Source organism: Adiantum capillus-veneris, chromosome 7 (assembly GCF_014529385.1).
Source record: "Adiantum capillus-veneris isolate H3 chromosome 7, ASM1452938v2, whole genome shotgun sequence".
Classification (NCBI taxonomy): domain Eukaryota; kingdom Viridiplantae; phylum Streptophyta; class Polypodiopsida; order Polypodiales; family Pteridaceae; genus Adiantum; species Adiantum capillus-veneris.
The window spans coordinates 25,403,052-25,420,093 of record NC_140937.1 but is presented as its reverse complement, the minus strand read 5'-3'; the positions used below and the strand labels follow the sequence as shown (position 1 = coordinate 25,420,093).

General features: G+C 43.2%; 1 protein-coding gene across 1 annotated transcript in view; it reads left to right on the top strand.

The window, feature by feature from the left end:
• The window catches only part of LOC147453579 (uncharacterized), an 88,641-nt gene that overhangs the window by 44,020 nt on the left and 27,579 nt on the right, over positions 1 to 17,042 (top strand). The gene's annotated exons all lie outside the window — the stretch shown is intronic.

The following is a 17,042-nucleotide window of genomic DNA, read 5'->3' as shown; positions in this document are numbered from 1 at the left end:
ATTCGGCTCATGTAGCGCTGATCTTTGGTCAGTTTTGATTGTAGGCAGGTTCTTCTCAGGGCATTCTTCTCGTACTCTCTCTACACACAAGACTCCACAAACATGAAGCTCTACTATGTTTAACTTGGTGTCAAGTTCTCCCTCTTTTCACATCAGTACAAGCAATTGCCATGTAATTTTGGCAAAAAGTTACACATGTTGATTAATCTCTTCAAATAATCACAATTCTGCTGCATAAATCCAATTATTTGACATTGGTATCTGAGAAATGTGGTTATTCTTTCGCTCTCAGGATTTGGAAGAGATAGGTCTAGGAAAATCGAAGCACAATTGAATCTGATCGTGTACTGCAACATCACTAAGAATTCTAGATCTAAAACGCACCATCACCATGATAGATAAGAATTCAGGAGAGGAGAGAGATTTCGTGAATCTTGATCTTATTAATGATTTTGCCACTCTTGATAGACTTTGGTTTGTTGAATTTCTTACTCGTAGATTGCAGGAATCCATGACCAATCCTGCGTTTTAAACTTCGATGCAAACCCAACTCGAGAACAACAATCTGGTTCCTATTGCTCAAGAAGAGGGAATGTCACAAACGGGCGCACACAAATAATCAACAAGCTGAAATTAAATAGACTTTCAACCAGAAGAGACGAGGGAGAAGATCGACACAGTATTGGGGACCAGAGGATGGGCTCCCCCCCCCCCCCCTCCCCAAAAAGAGAATCTTTATTAGGGAGAATCTTTTTACAAGCACAAGAACTGGAGTAACCCCTTTGTTCTAAATCTTAGACTCGATGGTCAATTCCTTCTCGTGCGAGAAATTCTCAGAGACGAACTCTCAATTCCGGAGTGTGAAACTCTGCAGACTATTCTTGATTTCGTTTTTTGAATCCCTGAGCGTAGGCCGAGGCCTCCTTGCTCCTCCTCAGAGACGGAGTACCTGCAAGAGCACAAACACGTAACAACTCCTAGAGCGTATTCACAATCGGTACCTGTTGCTCCAAGTGCAGAAAAGCGAACTCCGTGCTTTGTCTTCGTGCGAGCACTTGCAGATTCCCAGCGGTAGCACTCCTTTGCTCTAGAGTTGGCAATACTGGGGGACAGAGAGAGGTTGGTTTATAGGTACTTGGGATTGGCAAGAATAGCCGGTGCGGTGCCGGCAACAATAGCTGCATTGGGGGGCGCTAGAGAAGAGGGAGGGCTGGTGGCAATTTTGGCGATGGAGGAGAGAGAAATATCGCACGTAAATTTGTAGCTCAATAGGTAGCGCTGGTCCTTTCTTTGTAGAGCCTTACTTTACTTAATTATTGGCTGCCCACTTATTAAGTGGGCGGCCAGTCAACTATTAAAATGATGTGAAGGTGTTCAAAAACTCAATAAAATTCAGTGAGCTGAAAACCGATGCTACACAACACTTTCCAGGCATCCCCGAATGCAGTTCTCAAGCACAGATGCAATGCAGACACAGATTCCTCGTGGGAAAGCATCTACTTTTCCCGGGAAGCACTTATAAATATTCGGCTTGTTAGAAAAAGCTTCTCAAGATCCATTTTTATTCTTGTGCCTACGTCTTTACGCGTATTCCTTTTCCTAGTCTGGATTTCGTGCCAGAGCAATGGAATATTCTCTTTCTGATGCTCCCGTCACCCATCATGTGACGCATCAAGAATATCCACTTCCTGGTCTCTCCCATCGAACTAACGGTACAACCCCCTTGTTTATTTTGTTTTGGAGTATTTATTTTGTTTCCTCAACTTCGGAAGGCTCCTCAATAATAGGATGACTTGGAGACGGTCCCACATATAGCTGGAGTAAACTAACATGGAAAGCATTATGGATTCTCCAATTAGACGGTAGCTCTAATAGGAATGTCACATCGTTCACTCGATCAATTATCTTAAACAGCCCATAATATAGATTGGAAAGTTTTACCACTTAACCATTATGAGTCGCTTGTTTCTTTAGTCTTGTCTTCTCAAACTTGAGTAAGACCAATTGACCGATTGTTTAGTCCAAATTCTTTCTGTGCTTGTCCGCACTTTCTTGTGTTTTTCCTAAGAGCGTAAAATTGCTCTCTTAACTTGCCCGTAGGTCGTGTCTATATCCCGGAAAAACTTGTCCGTTGCAAATATCTTATCCTTAGTTAAAAGAATCAGTGAAAGCAAAGGCTTGCCATAAAGAATTTCAAAGGGTGCCTTCCCCGTAGACAAATGTATGGTATTGTTATACATGTACTCGACAAGGGGCAATACTTATGTGGAATTGGCGATCTCACTTTGCCCATTCGTTTGGGGATGGTATGCATAAGAAAAATTCAACTTATGGCATGCCAAAAATTTCTTGTCATGCGAGGATCTCGATCACTCACAATAGACTTGGGCATCCCATGATGGTTAAAGATTTGTGCTAGAAAAATCCTAGCCATACGATCCGCTTTGATCGTTTTCTTGACTAGAATAAAGTGAGCTTGCTTGCTCAATCTGTCCGTAACTGTCGAGATTGCATCATTTTCAGTCTGAGTCTATGGGAGATCCATAATAAAATCCATGGTAATACTCGCCCAATGTTGATCAGGTACATGCAAAGGTTGGAGTAACCCAAGTGTCTCATGCTGATCGTACTTTGCTTTTTGGAAAACCAAACATTCCCTGACATACTGAACGATGTCTGTTTTAAGGCTTGGCCAAAAGAAATATCTTCCCATTGCTAAAGTCGTAGGGAGAATACCCCGGTGACCGCATAAGGCGAAGCATGTGCTTCTTCCATGATTTTCTTCTTCAATGGCACCGCCACGTCAATTGCTTGGTGGTGGGAGAGGTAATGATCCCGAATGGAATAGGGATATTCATTCTCTCAATTCTGTAACTTGCTCCAAATGGAAGAGAAGTCTCGGTCATTCGGATACAAATCCGGGAGTGATTCGAGTTCTTGGTGATACACAGAAGTAAGTGCATTCACCCCAGGCCATCTATGAAAGCGCGAAGCAGAAGGTACCGATAGGTGCGCGTCGCGATGTAGTGCAGGATTGGGGCAAGAAGCAGGAGGCACAGAGCAGCAGAGAGCTAGCACTAGAGGTCGCAGCATGGAGAGAGAGAGCTTACGTTTTTGGGGAAAACTCAATAAGTGAGTTTTGGGTTTTCCCACACTCTAAAAAAATGTGTCCAGGTTCAATGTGAACGTGGACAAAGTATAATGTACAAAAAAGAGTTATTTAGGCCTTTAACCCAACAACCTCCCACTTAAAGGCATAAATGACACCTTTAAATTAACCAACTTCCACCAGCTATATGCAATGCTCATGTTGAGCCTTAGCAAGACTCTTGGTGAGAACATCTGTAGGGTTATCCTGTGTATTGATCTTAGTCAAGGTGACTAGACCAGCCTCCAATACGTGACGTATGAAGTGGTACCGCACATCTATGTGTTTGGTACGTGCATGAAACATGGCATTTTTGGCTAAATAGACAGCACTCTGGCTATCACAACCCAACACGGGTGTATGAGCAGGCATGCCAAGTTCTTTTGCACGTCTGCCCAACCAAATGGCCTCCTTTGAAGCCTCTGTGGCTGAAATATATTTAGCCTCAGTAGTACTCAATGCCACAATTTTTTGCAACCTAGAACACCAAGAGACTGCACCACAAGCAATGGCAAATACATATCCACTGGTAGGTTTCCTTGTATCCATGTCACCTGCCATGTTTGCATCACAATATCTGTCACAAACGTGAGCGCATAACAATATAAAATACATTCGGATAAATAGGATTTATCACTCATTACTGAAGCCAGAGGATATAGAGAGAAATAGATAGAGAGAGATAGATAGAGAGTGAGAAGATCGACACAGTACTGGGGACCAGAAGATGGGTTGGTTCCCCCCCCCCCGTATTAGTATCTTTATTACTGAGGAGAAGTCTATACAAGCACTTGAACCAAACGTATTACCATGTTCGTTCTAGAATAAGACTTGATGGTTCCCGGAAGCCTCGGCTTCCTATTCCTAGGGCAAAGCCCTATTCCAAGGAACGTCCATTCCTTATTCCAAATCCTTGAGAACCAAGGTTCTCGCCTTTGGATCTCACCTTCCAGACTCAAGGCATGACATCCCTGCAGCTCTCTTTTCCAACTCTGTTTCCAGAGTCCCCTTCTCGCATAACAACTCTGCTTTCTTGGATGCGAAGTCCTTACTTGGGAATCTCAACTTCCGGATCACAACTGGAGAGACTCTCTCTCTCCGATCCGTGGATCTACTTCCCAAAGTTGGGTACGAAACCCTTGGGCTGATCTGGCTCTAGTTCCTTAGAGCGCTCTCTCCTGCAGAGGCTCGTGCCTTCCTCTGCTCCTACTCCCTCACGAAGAGGAAGTACACTTGCAATCAAATACTCAGTGATCATAACATGAAAATCGTTACCTTCAAAGTCTCGACGCTTGAAACGCAACTCGGTTCTCGAAAAGCAATTCCCCGGAAGAGATCTCTAAATAGAAAATCCTCTCTTCCAATCCTACACACAAAAGAGGTATGTTCCGGGTTCCTTCTCGTAAATCAGCCTCATCTACGACGTTTATGGGCTGAAAACAGAGAAAAACAGCAACTTGTCGCGATGGAAACACTCTCCATAGGCACTTCTTTGCGAGGGAATTCGCGCACTGGGTCTTGGCGACATTTGGCACACTTGGGGCAGCCATGGGCATCACCGGCAAACGTCTTCTTTGCAGCTGACATCTGCAGCAGCATCTCCTCCTTGCGAAAACTGATCTTTTCCCTTTGAGTGAGTGCATATGATGCTTTTATAGCTCCTGGCCACGGGCACGAATAGTTGCTCGCGTAGAGATCGCGGCCGTTTTTTTTTTTTTTTTATAATAATTTTTTTTCAAAATTTTTTTCACTGTTCTGCTAGAAAAAGATAGAGAGAAAACGCTGGCTGATTTGTTGCCTTATTTATCAGATGGCTGCCCACTTATTAAATGGGCGGCCGGCGTATTTTAAAAATAGTTTGAATCTGCCCAAAAACTCAATAGAACCTTATGAGTTGAAAACAAGGCTTTCACAACACTTCCTACGCGTCCTTGGATGCAATCACATGCACAGTTGCAATGCAGACATAGACTTCCTCGTGGCAAAGCATGTGCTTTCCCGAAAAGCAATCCCGCTTTCTCAGAAAGCATCTGTTTTTCCTCAAAGTTTCCTTCGAACCCATCTTCATTCAAGTGCTTGCTTTTCCTTGTGCACAATTCTAACACAGTTCGGAATTTCCTCTTGACTATGGATATCCCCTTTCCGATGCACCCGTCATCCCACCTTGTGACGCATCAGGAATACCCATCACCTAGTCCTTTCCTACCGAACTTACGGTACAATCTCCTTCGCGATGCTCTATGTCACCCATCCTATGACGCATTAGAGATGTCCGTTCCCGGATGGTCGAACACTTCTTCCTGATGCTCCCTGTCACCCATCCGATGTGACGCATCAGAAGTACCCGTTCCTGGTGGCCTTACAGATATTCCCTTTCAAAGTGCTCCCGTCATTTCTCTGAATGACACACTTAAGAATTCTTTGCACTCGGATGTCTCCAGTGAGAAAACCCCTCTCACTTAAAATTCTAATAATTCATTTAGAATTATTTTTACTTGGTGTTTCCAAGCGAGAAAACCCTCTCACTTATAAATCCAATAATTCATTTAGAATTATTTTTATGTCAGATAAAGCCAATTTAGCAACATTCCTCTCACTTATAAACAGTTGTTCTCAACTGTAGAGGTTTAACTGAACTGCCCGGGGAGAAACCATAAAAATTCAATGTCTTGCTCAATGGTGAGTTGAGCTGGTCCTTTCTCAAAAGAGGACTTAAAAATTAAATTAAACAAACATTCAAAAATTTAAAAATTCAATACTTACCTTACCGGTTCATGTCCTTCCTCTAGTACCTCGAGGATATCCTTCACCAATCATCAAACTTACGAGCCATGTAAGAACTCGTCATTCGCGTCTCTCCAACAAATTGGAAATTTCCTCATCTGAGAATCTGTTAACTCAATTCCACCTTCTCAATCCCGAGAAGAATAATCCCCCTAGAAATCAATCTAGGTATCTGTCCTTGCGCGTAATTCTGCGTTGTTAGTCCAGAGGGTATTAAACCTCTTGTGTCCTCCCACATAGGGAATGCGCAAGTCATAGAGCATTAAGCTCGATGTCTTTCTTTCACAATTTGCGATCACCTTAAAGAAGGTTCTTGTTCTGGGCCGTCGCTCAACGTAGGCAAACGGTTCCAATCCGAAGATTCCTTGTGCATGGCGGCACTTCCTTCCAATCTTTTCCTCCTGTGAGTTACTACCACCAGCAGTGTTTTTTATGACGCCCATTAGTGTCTTCCTTGCAAAATCATAAAAAATAATTCACCTTGCAAGCATCAATGATGACTTGCAAAATCTCAGGCAAATAGGATTCTAGCCATAGCATTTTCTGAATGTACGTTCAAACCTAGTCCACAATAGAGCGAACCCTCTTTGATTCTCAGGGATGTTCTCCCATATGTAATTCTTACCATTTTGAAACGGTTGGCGAACTATATTCTTGCGAACATTATTGTTCGAATTTATTCCAGCAGCATGTAAATGCTACTTGACCTGCTCATGGAGAAACATATACCGCAACCAAAAGTTGCTACTATAATGGTAAAAGCACATAGCGTACTCAATGATCAACGACCATTAGAAAACCTCTTCTCCGTAGAGAAACTCAAATTCCTTCTACCGAACACATCTCAAATAGAGATTCTCATGTCGGAATATCCTTGCATGCAAAAAGACGCTCAAGAGAGTATAACAAACTCTCGTCCAGTTCCTTGGCATAGATCTGCATCTTCCTATGTTATCCATGTACCCAAAGGTGTACATAATTCTTAAGCTGAGAGTTTTGGTGAACCTGGGAAATTACCTTCCCTTCGTAAGATCCTTAGAACGAAGACGCTCAACCTGACGTTCCCTTGGCTCGATCTTAGAGCAAAACCCGCTCATTAAATAAACTAGGATTTCAATCTTTGGATTCCTCGAGCACGGACCGTAGTCGTCACTTGTTCCTTCCCTCGTAAAGAGAGTGTTCATTCACTTGTGCGAAAAGCACTACATGTCTTCCTTGACCGGGTTGGGGGTGTTGGTTCATTAGGTACTCAAGGTTAGTGAAAGCTTTTCTTGGTTGAAATCTCGAAATGGTTCCTTCCTTTCTGCCGTCCTACCCGCAATAGCAGGTCATTTGTTGGTGAACTATCAGATACGAGATCAATAGTTGACCTTCCGGATATTTGAGCAGATCAATCCATCGCATAAAGCAATGTTTCAACTCAATTCTACTCTCATAAACACTCGAGAGTGAATGTTTTGGTTAGACACATGCATATCTCGTGCATAAAATGTCACATGACACATCCAACCCTGTGTGTCCGTGGACAAGCTACAACATGATCAGGGTTCAGTCAGTCCAGTCACTCTAGATTTAGAAGTGATCTGGCACTTTTGTGAGTCTATTCGTAGACCATGCATGCCCAGACACTTAGTGTAGATGCATATCCTCTGGTTGCACACAGCATGATCATAAGCATTCCCATCAAAATCCATCAGAATCAGTCAAGGGAATTTTCCAGTGCATTTAGCCTATTTTCGCTATTTTTGACATTTTTCACTTATTAATTTAAGTGACTTTTCAACAAAAGTAGGTAGGGAAATTTGGGTAAGAAAATATATAAGCAAACCAAAGTTAGCACTAAATGGCAGAAGAGGCAACAGGAGCCAAGCTCAGCAGGCAACTTCTCAGTAGAACCTTGGTGGTTTCCCCCTCCAAGCAAGATCCCAAGCCTTGGCATTTTCTCCAAGCACAAGCCCTAGCGTTTTCTGACATCAACAAGGTCTAGAGTTTCTTGACATCAGCAGTTCCTTGCCGCATTCCAACCATCAACTAGCATTTTTGCAACACATCCTCAGCCTGGCGTCTTTGCATCTGATCTGCATAGCCAATAGAACCCAGTACTTAGCGTTTTTGGCAAGCATCAGTTAGCGTTTTGGATCCACAGCAAAGCAGCGATTTCAGCCATGAAATAGTTGCAGACTCAAGCCCCGAAGATTAGCAGATTCAGCCCCGGTAAAGACCTCAGTTTCAGCCATGATGAACCTCAGTTTTCAGCCGTAAACCTGCAGATTTTCAGCGTCAAAGACCCACAGAAAACAGCCCCCAAATCAGTGTTTTTGGACTAGTCGCAGATTTCAGCCCATAGTGTTTTTGCACAGCAGTAGAAAGATTGCAGATTTCAGCCCTTTGGTCGACTTCGTCATCACCGTTGTCATCATCGACATAGCCTAGACTTGCATCAGGCTCATGCATACAGTTTGTACCAGTTTGTGCAATCATAAGTAGACCACTCTCGTCGACGAGAGTGGGGCCTTCGGAGGAGGGTTTTACAACGTCTCTGGTGTCGTATTTCTCTTCTCTCTCTATCTCTCAGTCTCATACACTTGCACGCACAGTGTCCATTCACTTTGTTTGTGATCATAGCATTCTCTCATTAAGAACGGAAGGCTCTCCCTTCCATAAGAACAAAAGGAACCTTGAGCACAGTTCGGAGCACTCATCTTGAGCAAAGCGCAAACATTCATTCCGCTGCACCTTACATTGGTATCAGAGCTTTGGCAGTGTTATGCATCACTCAAGGAAAGAACCACAAGAATTTTTTTTTGCTTGTTGCGGTCGCACGAATCCAAGTTCACTTGGGCGTGTCGATTCCTAATCGTGTTTTTGAAGAGTGGCAGGAATCCCAAGAAAGAAGGGCTTGTCTAGCCTCCCCTTGTGTCTCTTTTCACTCATTGAGAGCGGACTGTGCACTTAGCGACCGGCCAATCGACGTGAGGTGGGAAAAAACAACCTTGGTGTGAGCGCAAGGCCGCCAAGGTGTGCGCCCGCGGAAAGGAGTAGAACTCGGGTGAAGAGAAGATCCTTCTCTAACACAGATTGCAAGCGAAAGAAGAACCTCAAGAACTCAAGACCCCAAGAATCCAAGTTCCTAGTGAACTTAAGAACCCAAGACCCCCAAGAACCGAAGTTCCTCGAGAACTTAAGAACCCAAGACCACAAGAACCCAAAAGAACCTTCGACTTCAGTGGATGGTCATCACTCGAAGCGGAATGGATACTTCGCTTGGAGGTGATGAGCATGAGAGAGGCGAAGAAGAATTTTCCCCACCAGGAGGTTTTTCCGACCCTCCCACTTCCCCATCTACGCCAAGGATTGCACTAACTCGTATGAAGGCTTTGAAGCAGTTGTTTCTGGAAAGGAAGTTAGAACGCGAAGAAAGAGAAGCAGAAAGAAAGGCCTACGAAGAAGAAATGGCAGCCATAGATCGTGAATACGAAGAAAGCATGGCAGCCATAGAGCGTAAGTATGACTTGGAAGAAAAAGCAAGACACGCAGAGTTTGAACGCGAGAACAAAGCCATCAAAGAAAATAGCAACCAACACATGAAAGAGTTCTTGCGACTCTTTTCTCAAGTGCAGGCACAGATGCAAGAGATTCGGGAAAAGGAGACTCTCTCAGTCTCTTCTTCTCCAAAGCAAGACACACATGATTTGCATGATGAATTGAATGAGAATGATTTGCATGATGATTTGAATGATAATGATGAGCATGATGATTTGCATGATCAAGATGTGATTTCTCACAAGCATGATGATTTGGATGACAATGACTAGCATGATGATTTGCATGATCAATATTTGATTTCTCACAAGCATGATGAGTTGCATGAAAAGGATGAATTGTTCACAAGAAGGATGATGTGTTAGTTGATGCTTTTTCTAGCGAAGCTAACCTTGTTGCAGATTCGATCAATCACAAAGGATCGATCTTGGCTCTCGAGCCTAGGTCTAAAGAAACCTCACAAGAAGTATTATGTGTTCGCATGATTAGTATGCACGCATTGTTTGAGTGTTTCATTCGTGATCGTTTCCTGTATTTTAGTCAGCGTCTTTATGTGATCCCTTTTACTAGGCATGACATATTGTACGTTGAGCACGTTTCACTCATGAATGAGCACTGATGTATGCGGATTGTTCATGAAAAGCTGAAAAGTCTGTATGTAAGGAAGTCACATTCCGTGTGTCTTCCTTGGCACAACACAGTTGTAGAAAGAGCACTAAGCATGGGCATTTCCGTTGTGAATTTCCACAGTTGATTGATTTGAATTAGAAGAGAAAGATTCGATCTCATTGTTTGTGTGTGTGTGGTGAACGTTTTGGCACTCCGTCTATTTGTTCATCGTCATTACATGCACAGTCTTTCGAAAAGACGAGATTCTTTCCACTCACTTTACATGGAATGGGTATGTTCATGTTTTTGTGTTGGAAGTGGTTTCAGGAATTTTCAGCCATGGAGATTCTTGAAGAAGACAGAAGCATGACTCTTGACGAAGTTGAAGCATCGAAGGAACCTCAGATGACTTTGTGTCGCTTTCGGCGTGGCCCATAGAAGCAAGCGTTGCAGACCTTTATTAAGTTTAAATACCGCACGACCCACACATCAGAGTGGGCTGGCGAAGAGTCCCTTCCAGGATTCCGGATGCTATTGGCGATCTCCCTCGACGCCATACAGTTCCGTACCAGTACCTCACCTTGAAAAGGAGGGGATGTCACGTGACACATCCAACCCTATGTGTCCGTGGACAAGCTACAGCATGATCAGGGTTCAGTCAGTCCAGTCAGTCTAGATTTAGAAGTGATCTGGCACTTTTGTGAGTCTATTCGTAGACCGTGCATGCCCAGACACTTAGTGTAGATGCATATCCTCTGGTTGCACACAGCATGATCATAAGCATTCCCATCAGAATCCATTAGAATCAGTCAAGGAATTTTCCAGTGCATTTAGCCTATTTTTCCTATTTTTGACATTTTTCACTGATTAATTTAAGTGACTTTCCAACAAAAGTAGGTAGGGCAATTTGGGTAAGAAAATATATAAGCAAACCAAAGTTAGCACTAAATGGCGGAAGAGGCAACAGGAGCCAAGCTCAACAGGTAACTTCTCAGCAGAACCTTGGCGGTTTCCCCCTCCAAGCAAGATCCCAAGCCTTGGCGTTTTCTCCAAGCACAAGCCCTAGCGTTTTCTTACATCAGCAAGGCCTAGAGTTTCTGACATTAGTAGGTCCTCGCCGCATTCCAACCATCAGCTAGCGTTTTTGCAACACATCCTCTGCCTGGCGTTTTTGCATCTGATCTGCATCGCCAATAGAACCCAGTACTTAGCGTTTTTGGCAAGCATCAGTTAGCGTTTTGGATCCACAGCAAAGCAGCGATTTCAGCCATGAAATAGTTGCAGACTCAAGCCCCGAAGATTAGAAGATTCAGCCCCGGTAAAGACCTCAGTTTTCAGCCGTAAACCTGCAGATTTTCAGCGTCAAAGACCCACAAAAAACAGCCCCCAAATCAGCGTTTTTGGACTAGTCGCAGATTTCAGCCCATAGCGCTTTTGAACAGCAGTAGAAAGATTGCAGATTTCAGCCCTTAGGTCGACTTCGTCATCACCGTCGTCATCGTCGACATAGCCTAGACTTGCATCAGTCTCATGCATACAGTTTGTACCAGTTTGTGCAATCATAAGTAGACCACTCTCGCCGACGAGAGTGGGGCCTTCGGAGGAGGGTTTTACAACGTCTCTGGTGTCATATTTCTCTTCTCTCTCTATCTCTCCACAGTGTCCATTCACTTTGTTTGTGATCATAGCATTCTCTCATTAAGAACGGAAGGCTCTCCCTTCCGTAAGAACAAAAGGAACCTTGAGCACAGTTCGGAGCACTCATCTTGAGCAAAGCACAAACATTCATTCCGCTGCACCTAACATAAAAGATTTAAAGGCCTGCCCTCTCACTTAAAGTTCGAGGGTCTTTTATTCAAAATCTCAAGAGTTATAGATTGAATTCCCTTACTCCAAACTTTCTCCGGATAGCAATGTATCCTTCGAGGAGAGGTAACAAAAATTGGGTTTTTCTGTGTTCAATGGTTCTTGTCCCACTGCGGGGATTTTTTTCTATTAAGGTGTACACTTTCAGCTTTTATTCTTGACTCCACCATCTGCTGCAAAGTATCTTACAGATGTGTTTACAAAATTCGGGCAAAAGTTCTTTGTTGAATTTGTTTATCTTTCCCTCCTCAGAGAGGATCAAGAATGGAGCTACCTTAGCAAGAGTGGACCACTACTTGCTTTGACTCGCTTGTGTTCCTATTGGGCAAACCAATCCCAATATTCTTGAATGCCTTCCTCAAAGCGTAGAGGAAAAAAATTTGTCGAAAAATTCAGCCTTGAATTGTTGTTGTAAGTTCCTTGCAGAGCTTTGGTATACCACCAAGTACTTGCAATCCCCCTTGAGGTGTTTGGTCACATGCCTCACCTTCGACTCTTCTCAGAAATTGCCGTTTGCAAAGGCAACTTCATACTGTCGAATGATAGCGGTAGCTTTTGGGACATCTTCCCTTCCGTCAAAAGTATCAAACTTGACCGGAGGGTTTTGAGGTCTAAAGACCATCATATCCTTCCCGAAAAGACGGGTTTTGTTGGCTATGGTTCTTGATTGATGTTCTTGGATATTTTCTAGGTTCCAAAGTATCTTGAGCATTCCGCTCCTTGGATTCTCTAGGTTCTTGAGCATCATGCTCTTGTCACCTTTGCGGAGAATCCCAAGTCTTGTGTCGACTTCTTGCAAAGAGAGAAATTTTCCCAACTCTGCGAGCTTTTTCTTGCAGGGCTTACCGTTCCGCCTGCTTACTTCTCTCTTGGCTTGTAATGTTCTTGGATATTTTCTAGGTTCCAAAGTATTTGAGCATTCCGCTCCTTGGATTCTCTAGGTTCTTGAGCATCATGCTCTTGTCACCTTTGCGGAGAATCCCAAGTCTTGTGTCGACTTCTTGCAAAGAGAGAAATTTTCCCAACTCTGCGAGCTTTTTCCTGCAGGGCTTAGCGTTCCGCCTGCTTACTTCTCTCTTGGCTTGTCATGGCTTCTTCCCGTATCTTCCCAGAGTCGTCGTCCTTTACAGAGAAAGAGAGGAGACCATGCTCTCATACCACTGTCACAAACGGGAGCGCATAACAATATAAAATACATTCAGATATATAGGATTTATCACTTATTACTGAAGCCAGAGGATATAGAGAGAGAGATAGAGAGTGAGAAGATCGACACAGTACTGGGACCAGAAGATGGGCTGGTCCCCCCCCCCCCGTAATAGTATCTTTATTACTGAGGAGAAGTCTATACAAGCACTTGAACCGAACGTATTACCAAATTCGTTCTAGAATAAGACTTGATGGTTCTCGGAAGCCTCGGCTTCCTATTCCTAGGGCAAAGCCCTATTCCAAGGAACGTCCGTGCCTTATTCCAAATCCTTGAGAACCAAGGTTCTCGCCTTTGGATCTCACCTTCCAGACTCAGGGCATGACATCCCCGCAACTCTCTTTTCCAACTCTATTTCCAGAGTCCTCTTCTCGTAGAACAACTCTACTTTCTCGGACGCGAAGTCCTTACTTGGGAATCTCAACTTCCGGATCACAACTCGAGAGACTACCTCTCTCCGATCCATGGATCTACTTCCCAAACTTGGGTACGAAACCCTTGGGCTGATCTGGCTCTAGTTCCTCAGAGCGCTTTCTTCTGCAGAGGCTCGACATGAAAATCGTTACCTTCAAAGTCTCGACGCTCAAAACGCAACTCGGTTCTCGAAAAGCAATTCCCCGGAAGAGATCTCTAAATAGAAAATCCTCTCTTCCAATCCTACACACAAAGGAGGTGTGTTCTCGGGTTCCTTCTCGTAAATCAGCCCCATCTACAACGTTTATGGGCTGAAAACAGAGAAAAACAGCAACTTGTCGTGATGGAAACACGCTTCGTAGGCACTTCTTTGCGAGGGAATTTGCGCACTGGGTCTTGGCGATATCTGGCACACTTGGGGCAGCCATGGGCATCACCGGCAAACGTCTTCTTTGCGGCTGAAATCTGCAGCAACATCTCCTCCTTGTGAAAACTGATCTTTTCCCTTTGAGTGAGGGCATATGATGCTTTTATAGCTCGTGGCCACGGGCACGAATAACTGCTCGCGTAGAGATCGCAACCGTTTTTTTTTTATAATAATTTTTTTCAAAAAAAAAATTTCCGCTGTTCGCTAGAAAAAGATAGAGAGAAAATACTGGCTGATCTGTTGCCTTATTCATCAGATGGCTGCTCACTTATTAAATGGGCGGACGTCGTATTTTAAAAATAGTCTGAATCTACCCAAAAACTCAATAAAACCTTAAAAACAATGCTTTCACAGCACTTCCCAAACGTCCCTAGATGCAATCACATGCACAGTTGCAATGCAGACATAGACTTCCTCGTGGGAAAGCATGTGCTTTCCCGAAAAGCTATCCCGCTTTCTCAGAAATCATCTGTTTTTCCTCAAAGTTTCCTCTTCATTCAAGTGCTTGCTTTTCCTTGCACAATTCTAACATAGATCGGAATTTCCTCTTGACTATGGATATCTCCTTTCCGATGCACCTGTCACCCACCTTGAGACACATCAGGAATACCCATCACCTAGTCCTTTCCTACGGTACAATCTCCTTCGCGATGCTCTATGTCACCCATCCTATGACGCATCAGAGATGTCCATTCCCGGATGGTTGAATACTTCTTCCCGATGCTCCCTGTCACCCATCCGATGGGACGCATCAGAAGTACCCGTTCCTGGTGGCCTTACAGATATTCCCTTTCACAGTGCTTCCGTCATTACACTGAATGACACACTTAGGAATTCTCTGTACTCGGATGTCTCCAATGAGAAAACCCCTCTCACTTAAAATTCCAATAATTCATTTAGAATTATTTTTCCTTGGTGTATCCAAGCGAGAAATCCCTCTCACTTATAAATCCAATAATTCATTTAAAATTATTTTTATGTCAGATAAAGCCAATTTAGCAACAATATCCCTGCAACTTTAAGTCACTTTTTCCATAACAAATACACTTTGATTGTGTACCTTTCAAATATCTCAAAATGCATTTGACAGCTTTCCAATGCGCTTTGCCAAGATTTGACATGTATCGATTAACAACTCCCACTTCATAAGCAATGTCGGGACGAGTGGCAACCATAGCATACATAAGGGAAGCAGAAGCTGATGCATATGGGATTCCCTTCATTGCTTTCAATGCCACCTCATCCTTTGGGCAATCTGCTCTGCTAAGCTTAGTGTATGGAGGTAAAGGTACTCCAAGAGACTTAGCATCAGCCATATTAAACCTGTCAAGTACTTTTGCAATGTACCTTTCTTGAAATAAAAACAACAATTTCAGCTTTCTATCTCTTTTAATACGCATGCCCAAAATATGCTCTGAATCACCCAAATCCTTCATAGTAAATGTTGAATTTAGCTTACGTTTCAGAGCATCAAGACTAGTCTTATGTTTCTTGGCAAGCAGCATGTCATCAACATAGAGAACAAGAATGATGGGACTACCATCTTCATCCCTTTTCGTATACAAACAATGATCTCCATGGCTGCGTTTAAAGCCTTGAGACAACATAAATGTGTCAAACTTCTTATACCACTGTCGTGATGATTGTCTCAAACCATACAGATCCCTTTTCAGTTTGCATACAAGTTCCTCACGTGTAGGAACTACAAAACCTTCAGGTTGTTTCATGTTTATGTCCTCTTCAATGTCACCATGCAAAAACATTGTCTTTATATCCATTTGATTAAATTCCAAATCAAGCACCGCAACAAGAGCAAAAAGGACACGTAAAGTTGTAAGCTTTAAAACAGGGGAAAAGATTTCTTGAAAATCAATTCCTTCTTTGTGCATATCCTTTTGCAACCAATCTTGCCTTGTACTTGGGTTTTTCGTCCACAATCTTAATCTTGTATACCCATTTGTTAGGAAGAGCCTTGCTCCCTTTAGGCAATGGCACAAGATTTAAAGTATCACTTGCATATAAGGATTTCATTTCCTCTTGCATTGCAAACTCCCACTTACTGCTTGACTCACATGACTTAGCCTCTTTATAAGTAAGAGGTTCACGCTCATCTGTCAACATTACATGATGCAAAGAGGGGTTAAATCTCTATGGTTGCCTTCTCAAACGAGTTGACCTGCGTACCCAATGATCTACATTCTCAGGCAACGGTTCTACATCATAAGGCGACTCATTTTCAACTCTATCATGCTGCTGAAAATCATTTTCAGCCAATTCAGGTGGCTGTCCATCCTCATTAGGAGCATCAAAATGATGTCCTACCTCTTCTGGCTCAAGGTTAACCGGCTGATTATCAATTTCAGCTTGCGGTAATGCATCATGAGGCTCTTTTCAACATCAGTGGGTGGCAAGGAAGGCTGAAATCTGACTGTTTTCTTGTCAGCATCAAATTTTGTAGCATTTTAAGCAATTTTGCCTCATTGAATACTGTATCTCGGCTGCGTATTACCTTTCTAAACTGTGGTAACCACACTCTATAGCCCATTTGACCTTCTTCCCCATAAACTAGGAAGACTCCTTTAATGGACTTCATATTAAGCTTTGTGCTCAAGTCATTGCGTACATGAACAAAAGCTTCGCAGCCAAATACTCTCAAATGATCATAAGAGGTAGGTTTGCCAGATCAAACCTCCTCTGGAATGTCATTTTTCAGCGTACCTATTAGGAGAGCGATTGCAAATATGAACTGCAGTTTTCAATGCCTCTCCCCAAAACTCTTGGGAAAGATTAGCGGTGGACAACATGCAACTCACACTCTCACATAAGGTACAATTATACCTCTCAGCCACACCATTAGAAGACGGATTATAAGGGGCTGTCAACTCCCTTTTAATCCCATTTTCATCACAAAAACACTGAAATTCAGCAGATACATACTCTCCTCCATTATCAGATCTGAGACATTTAAGCTTAGTACTCTTTTGCGTAGTAACAAAAGTATGAAACTTCCTTTCCTGCTCTTTCTTGAAATACCTGTAATCGGG